The sequence below is a fragment of the Phacochoerus africanus genome, chromosome 6 (genome assembly GCF_016906955.1).
Source record: "Phacochoerus africanus isolate WHEZ1 chromosome 6, ROS_Pafr_v1, whole genome shotgun sequence".
NCBI classification, from domain to species: domain Eukaryota; kingdom Metazoa; phylum Chordata; class Mammalia; order Artiodactyla; family Suidae; genus Phacochoerus; species Phacochoerus africanus.
In genome coordinates this window covers 52,837,027-52,845,414 of record NC_062549.1, presented here as the reverse complement: position 1 = coordinate 52,845,414, position 8,388 = coordinate 52,837,027, and the positions used below count along the sequence as shown (strand labels likewise).

Below are 8,388 nucleotides of genomic sequence, written 5' to 3'. Positions count from 1 at the left end.
AAGTTTGAGGTGAGCAGCAAGTTGTTCACCTCCTCCCAGGCGTTTGATCAGCATCCCCCCAGCTGCCCCAGAACACGCGCTCCGCATCGGAGGCGGCGGCCGCTGTAGAAGCAGCAGCAGCATCAGCAACAGCAGCAGTACCAGCGGCAGCTGCGCGCCTCCGGCCCAGCCCTGCTCGGCTCCCCCTCTCGCCGGCGCCCTGCCTGTCTTGCGTGTGCGTGTGCGTGTGCTCAGCCTCAGCGTGAGGGGCACCTGCTCGTCTAGGCTCTCAGTAGAGGCAGCCTCGCCCGGAGCTGCCGCTGCTTGCCGCCTCTGGTGCTGCCGCTCACAGGCGCTTGAGCTCCCCGTTGCCGCCGCCGTCGCCGCCGCCGCCGCCTTGCCAGCCTGAGTTGGGCTCCGTGGGGCTTCCCCCCTCGCAGCCTCGGTCCTTCCCCGCTGCCGGCAAGTCAGCTTTGCTCCGAGTCACGTGTCAGTGCCTGAGGCAGAGACTGAGAGAAAAAAACGCGCTTCATTCCTTCTTCCACCGCCATACTGTATTTTATCCTAAATCTCATTTTTATTCCAACATTTTACTCCCGCTCGGTGAGTACCTTCTCAGTGGCATTCTTGTCCTCTTCTTCTTCTTTTTTTTGTCCTTTTTTTGTTTTTGTTTTTGTTTTTTTGTTTTTTTTCTTCTTTTTTTTTTTCCACTTCTTTGATTATTGTTTATATTTGGGAAAGCTGGAGGAGCATGGTTTTGAGCCTTTTCCTGAATCCAAGTTTTTATAGCATGCGATGGTTCTGTAGACAAGGCGCTGTGTCTGGGAGTCGCGGCGACCGTGCCCGCTGGGAGCGACTCCCAAGTCCAGCAAAATATGCAACTGGTTTTAAGGAAAAAGCGATGTGAAGTATGGTGCCTATTTTTTTTTCCTTTGTAAAAAATAAAAAGCATGTTTCTAACTCTTTTTTTGGCATACTCTTTTTCTGATAAGATTTTTTTGTATAGGTGGGATTTTACGGCAGTGTTTACAAGTTTGTGGTTTTGCAATACTGGTACCTGGTACAAACCACTGAGCAAATACATTAATTTTCTATTTTTTGTGCCCTTTTTGGAAGCCGGTGAGAACAAATTGGTTTTTTTTAACCTCCTGTTTTTGCTACCCATTGATAACATGAAACTTTTCTTGCAGCTGGTGCCTGGGATGATTTTTAAGCAAATACTTTTTTCCTCCTTTAAATTAACTGTGACTTTTGCACATCTGACTTTTTTTAAAAGACCGAGATAATTTTATGATAGATATCCTGATATCTATATTATCCCTTCTTCCTCCCCCTCCCCTCCCCGTAAATCAATTTTCAAATGATGGCAGTGGAAGGTTTTTCTGGAAAAAAAAAAATGAAGTGCGGTTTGGTTTCCTTGTCAACGGAGGATGAAGTGAACAGCTGAGCAGCTCGCAGAGAGCAGGTACTTGGTCCCCTTGGAGGCGTTTCCCGGGTTTGCAATGGCAACACTGGTCTTGGCAAAGAAATCTGTGTGTGTGTGCGTGTGTGTGTTTTTGTGCGTTTATGCGCGTGTGTGCGCGCGCGCGGCTCGGGCAGGGTCCGAGCCCGCGGTGGGGAAAACCGTGAGGGGAGCTAGGGGAAACCAAAGTCCGTCCCCGGCCTGGGGCTGGTTTTTGTATGTGCGCAAAATACTGTCCCTCCCTTGGCTGCGCCCTGGTCATCTCCGCAGCGGGCGGCGTCTGCGCCCCGGGAGGCGCCGGCCGGGGACACAGCAGCTGGCGGGCCCTGTAAGTTCTCCGAGGGCCACTTGAAGAGCAGAAGGGGTGAGGGCCAAGGACGCGGCGCGAGCCGGCTGGGGCGGCCCATCGGAGCGCCGGGGAGACTGGGGGAGAAGCGGCAGGGGCAGTTCTTCCGAAGGGGCTGGGTCCTAGCCAGGGGACCCAGGGTGCTTGAGACCTTTCCAGATCCCTGAGGATGGCACCAACCCCCGCACGCTCAACTCCCGCTCCTCTTCTTTGCCTTGAGTAAACAACGCAGTAGGTCTTTGCCAGCCTGTTTTTCTTGTTCGGAAGGGTTTCGCCTTTTTAATGGTGCTGTCTTTGGATCTTTTCTTTCCCTTTTGTGTTGCTTTGGTTTTAAGTGCCTGGCGTCTTCCAGGGTGGGGGAAGATATCTACTTTCTGTGATGGTCAGTTGGATTTAATGTTGAGGACAAAACAGTTTGCATTGGTGAGACTCCATCCGTAAGGTTGAGCATTAAAAGCACGATGTGTTTTCCCTCTTTTTAACCACCTGATGGTGGTTACAAAGCTTTTCCCCTGAGACGTGGCACAGGACAGGGGTAGGAGTTGGTGACGGTGGTGATAGATTTCAGTGTGTTGGTAGCATAACATAGTACTCAATGTTGAATGCTTTCTATGGAGTTTAAGACATTTTATGATTGTCCTGTTAACATTTCCAGTATAATCTGGTACTACTTTTTGAAGGTAAATAAAATAATCTGGTACTACTTTTTGGTAGTAAAAAGCCATTTATGTACTTAACGCAGTGAAAATCTGCTGGCAAACTTGCTGTCCAAATAAATTTTGTGTTGTACTTTAAATCTTAAGTCTGGAGGCAGTTATTTAAATGATTTGATTCTGAAGCTTTGTGTAATTTGAATTCTGTTAAATAAGGCAGGTGAAATAACTTTTACTTCTCAGATTAAGTTTCCTTCTAGGTTATGTATAGATGTAAAACACTAAATTCAACATAGAGAAGGGCCCATGACAAACATTTTAATAATATACAGTGTCTTTTTCAAGCAAATATTTGTCTGTAAGCTCAGTTTGTGAAGTTTTATGTCTGTGTTTCTTTACTCTTTGTGGGGAGAGAGGGAGTGCAAGTGATAATCTGTAGAAGATTAAAATTTATTGCAATATCTAGAAGGCTATATATATATTTTTAATTCACAGTACTCTCTATCATTTCAGAGGTCTTTGGAAGAAGCAGTGTGATTTACTTTCCTGCTCAGGGTAGCTTTTATCTGTTAAGAAAGTCCTGTTGCATTTATGTAAGGAAGATAGTTTCTGTCCTGTGTGTGGATCACCAGACTTGATATCCTGAAGGGCATGGTTCTAAGATTTGATGCATATATTATGTAACTAAGCTTTAAATTTTGATTTTTTTGTTGTGGTGGTGGTAAGCACTCTAGTAAAATGTAGTCTTTCGTATGGTTGAAACAGCTAGCAAAAACATTTAAGAAGCCACTTGCAACATTCTGTGAGTTTTTTAAAATCACTGTTAGAAAATAATGTATATAAATAGAAATGCTCATTTATTTAAAAACGCAAGACAATACACGTCTAATATTTCTTTGAAGGATGTATGCACTGTAAGTCCTTTAGTTCTTTTAAAAGAGAGAAACAGAGTGAGTGAGAAAGAAACCAGAATTTTCATTAACAGGCTCTCTTGCGGCCCTAAAATGGGCGTAGCTGTGTGTTAAGATTGGTTGGTAAGAGCACAGATGGTACTGTATATTTCCAAGTGGGCTTGAAACCATAGTGGGGTGGAAGAAGATGTCCACAGGATTTCAAGTGGGAGCAGATATGTAGCTGCACATTAAATTTTGTAAACAAAGATCATGCTGAAAACCTTTAATTATATTAGGTTTCCATTTAATGTTGATCATTATATTACATACTTCTGTTAAATTTCTATCTGCTGCAGTGGAATTTTGAAATTTTCTCCTGCTCAAATTATATTGAGAATTCCACAGCTCTTTAAATTGGTCACCTATTCTGTGAGTGTTTTGGTTTAAAATCTTTGAAAGTAGTATCCTAGAGTTAGCACCGCCTACTGGTTTATCATGGGAAAATAGTATTGTTAAATTCTACAGGCCACCTACTCTGATTTTGATAAACTTAATCATGCAGATTACTTTTAATTGCTTACTGAGAGGAAATAAAATCTGCTGGGAAAGAGGGTTTGGAGTGAAGGTAGAAGCTGAAGGAAAGAAGACATGTAAATTAAATTGGTTCCTAGACTGTTAGTTGATTTTATAATCTGAATGCAATGAGGAAGTAGTCTCTAAAACAGCCTATTAAATTTACTGCAGCTTTTCTATGGGATGCCAAAATTTGGACATTTTGAAAAATCCTGGATTACTGATTAATTGTACATTTTTCTGTCCCAGTCTTGAATATGGTAGAGAAAGAAAATCTTAGCTGGAGTTCTGTCTTGAGTGTGTGGTCTGTTCAAGAATTTTTAAATGAAGAAATTTTAATCATGAAAAATAAACATTTGATTATTTCATATATTTATCCACACATGATTATTAGCAAGCAAGTAGCACACTGATTTTTTTTCTTAGTCTGCATCAAGCAGCCATTCTGTGGTGGGTTATACATAAAGGGGAGAAGTTTCAAACACGTACCTCTAAAGGCACTTTTTATATTCTTAACTACAAATGATATATTATCCTTTCAAAAAAACCCAATAGTTTATCTTCTTTAATTTTTATGAAATGGTAATGGTTAAAGGAGCTACCACATTTATGCAACCCAATGACGCCATTAGGATTTGAAAATAATGGAATAGAAAATTAATGCACATACATTTGATATACCAAAAATTATATTTTCCTAGTTAGAAGACACTTGTGCTATTTGGACAATTGTTTCTTAAATAAAATAGTTTTTCTTTTTTTAAAGCAGCTAGTAAGAAGTATGTGGAAAAGCTCCTATGTCTGTTGCATTCTTGAAAGCATTTGATTTGAGTAAGAGTGTGGTCATGCTTTGGTTACTGTTTACTGATATTTTAAGTAGTCAATTAGGCAATATATCAAGTCAAATAAAACTACATTGGAAGTAGAACAGAAGTGAAGTGGATGTTTAGAATTGTTTGCATAATTAAATGGGTTTTGAAAATATTTTCATTAAAATTGATTTATTCTCTCTGACTTTTGAAAATTTTATTTTTAAGTAATTAGCTGTGACTTTAAAAAATACAACTATTTTCTTCACTTCTTTTATCACATAGCCATTAAGAAAATTCTGTTTTGTGTATAAAAACCTGAGGTAATGATGAAATTTCTTCTTCAAGTTGTTTATGTAGCTCTGGAAAGAAATTAAAACCTAAATTAAAAAAATTCCTCACTGGTCTGAAGTTGTTATTAATTTCTAATTATTTCATTGTTATTATTATGATTTGCTACTTCTAGTGACATGCACAAATGCATTTATAATCCCATATTCATAATTCAGTATGACTTTTTAATTTAATAAATTTCAGTAATTGACAGTGGCAACAAACTTTCACATTAGTGACGGTGAGGACAGTTAGTTTTGCTATACCCTGGTTTTGAAAACACTGATTATTAAGTAAAATTTAAGTAATAGTCTCATTTCTAAAGTTACCAAAAACTAGTTACACATTTAGCAAGTGTTATATAAATATTTGCCATCACTTTTCTTTTTTTTACTATTACATTTTGACGTGTGGAATACATATATCTAACCCAGCTATTGCCAACTTTTAGTAATTTTGCTCATTCAGGTAGCATTTTAGATTTTCAAGAAAATATTGGGGAATTTTTTTTGTTGCATGTTAGACTTATGTTTAATAGCAAACTTACATTGTGCAAAGTTGATTTTAAATTTTTAAATTCTCCCATAAATTTAAAGGTTTTTTTATTTATGTATTAATGCAGTTATTTTGAGACTGCGTTCTAGAAAACAGAGAGGTATCGGTTTCCTTTTTCTATCCATTCTTAGCCACAGAGAGGGCAGTGGGAGAACTTCAGTTAGTGTTTAGGATAAATGTCTTCTGGACTGTCCTTGGAGACTCCTCAGCTGGGGTCAGGACTGTGAGATTTATTTCTTGAGCCTCTCCATTAAATCTAAATGGAGAGGAGAATTATAGTGGAGATCACGGGAACCCTATCCTGCTTTTCTGAAAGATGCAATGGAATGCATCGCTGTGCACCTTCATACTAAAGGAAAACTAGAGTTTTTTTGTGTATTAATATGTTTCATGAAATTACAGTTGACTCATCGATAAAGAGTATATATGTATTTTTTGCTTAGATAATATAGTTGGACATTTTGTCTAAACTTTAACAGTGGAAATTAATTACATTCATACATAATCCATGTGTTTAGAGAAAATATTTATACACATTTTGGTAGCCATATGCTAAATTGTAACAGAGCAACATAATTTTTGAGTTAGTTTGGAAACTGTTCACAAGCAGGAGTAGGGAAAGTCTATTTTTGTCCCATTAAATCATTAGGAAAAGGAAAGGAAAGTAGGACTAACATTTATTGATGTGTCAGATGAATGCACTTTCATTTGTCCTTCCTCTCCATAAGTAGTTGATATCATTATGATTTTATATTTTAGGGGAATCTGAGACTTGGAGAGATCTGTAATTTGTCAAGGCTCTGCAGGTAGTAAAGGGACAAATGATAGGCATATCTGAATTGACACTTCATGTCCCTCTTTCCATTCATGGAGCTGAAATTTTGTTTTCTTTTACCTAGTATAAAACAACCACTGTGTATTTATTCTTGGTATGTTATTTAAAAATGACTGTATTTTGGAAAGTTTTTTTTACTATTGAGTGCTATGGCCAGAACAGAAAATGGTATCATTTACCTACTTACTAGTGCTAAAAGGGCCTGCAAGTAACCATATTATCACACATCTCTCCTGGACCATAGGCTTCTCTGAAGAGACCCAATACATGGAAATTTGTGAGGGGCCACCAGTGCTTTGTGGTCAGGGCAAAACAGATAGTTCTTTGTCCACAGTGGGTTTGCAGAGGCTGTGGGAAAAGCACTCAACAAATATTTACTTCTTACAAAATGTGATGTCTACTCTTGAAGCCTTTGCAAAAGTGTGATGTGGAAAATTATTCTGTTGCACAAAGAAAGCTGAATACCTAATTCCTTCATAACACAGCAAATCTATAAATATAGGTGTCTCTTCTGTCTACCGGCATCTCACTATCAGCATTATCCTTTCCTCAGAATTTTACTGTTACATATATTGAGATGTGACATTTTTCCGGCTCATTTTTATCTGTTAATGACAGAAAACACATAGAACTACAATATGTTATATTAGGATGCTGTTTTTAATTGCATCTTCAGATGTGTGGAAAAAGGTATTCCATTATTAGTTTCCTTAGAACTTGAAAAAATGAATATTTTTCAATAAAGACTGATAAACAAAATATAGTAGAGGCAGTGTGAATAAACATGATGAAATGGATTTCAACAATGATGATAAATCTATGAGTCCATAAAATAATTTGATTTGGAGGCCAAGGTGGAGAGACTATTAAAAGCTCTTTTGGAGTTTTGAAAATCAAGGCTATGAAACAAAACAAGAGGACATAAAAATATCCAGAAGAGGGCCTGGTTTGGTTGGGTGTGGGAGAGTGGTTCAGTTTTGGACATACCACTAATTTGAAGTCCCAACATTAACCTGGATGAAATGACCAATGTGCAATTGAAATTCGGGTGTAGAGCTGGAAAGCACACTGAAGGGCTTAAAAAGATGTAACAAAATTATTTATGTTAAAAACTTAGGAGACAGGAGTTCCTGTCATGGTGCAGCAGAAAAGAATCTGACTGGGAACCATGAGATTTTGAGTTTGATCCCTGGCTTCGCTCAGTGGGTTAAGGATCCAGCTTTGCCATGAGCTGTGGTGTAGGTTGCAGATGCTGCTGCAGTTGCTGTGGCTCTGGTGTAGGCTGGCGGCTACAGCTCCGATTAGACCCCTAGCCTGGGAACTTCCATATGCCATGGGTGCGGCTCTAAAAAAGACAAAGAGACAGAAAAAAAAAAAAATTAGGAGGCAAACCTTTGGAAAACACCTGCATTTTTCTGATTGGATATAAAAGGATCTAGTTAAAGGCAGACAAAGAGAAAAAGGAATATAGTCAGCGGAGCCTGGGAAAGTGTGTGCCTGAGAGAAGAGTGTTGCTCAACAAGTCTAATACTTCATAGACTTGAAGGAAGGAGACTCCTGAGAAAAAAGTCCTTGAATTTGTGATTAAAATCCATTAATCTTAAGAGGAAACTAAATGAATGAGACATATTAGACTTGAAACTGAAGACGTACTCCATGATTCTGGACATGGTATGATCACATCATAAAGAAGTCAGTTTCCAAGATTGTATGTACCACATCCCTGTGCGTGTGCGCATGTGCACGTGCTCATGCATGCTTGTGCACCTGTAACATAATCTAAATAGCAAGACCAGTAAGATGTTTTTCTGAAATAAGGTAAATTGATTTTAAATTACCTCTAGAAGAAAAAAAAGAATATCTAGGAAAAATTAGAAAAGGAAGGACAAAGAGTAAGCTAAGCCAACAGGTATTAACATATACTGTATATCTTTTAAAAATGTATTTATC

At 38.7% G+C, this 8,388-nt stretch overlaps 1 protein-coding gene across 3 annotated transcripts in view; it reads left to right on the top strand.

The window, feature by feature from the left end:
* The first annotated feature begins 213 nt into the window (after positions 1–213).
* Positions 214–8,388, top strand: part of RALYL (RALY RNA binding protein like) — a 751,148-nt gene continuing 742,973 nt past the window's right edge. For all 3 annotated transcript variants that reach the window (XM_047782953.1, XM_047782954.1, XM_047782952.1), the window contains exon 1: positions 214–1,444. The gene's annotated coding sequence lies outside the window, so the exon portion shown is untranslated. The remainder of the gene's footprint in view (positions 1,445–8,388) is intronic.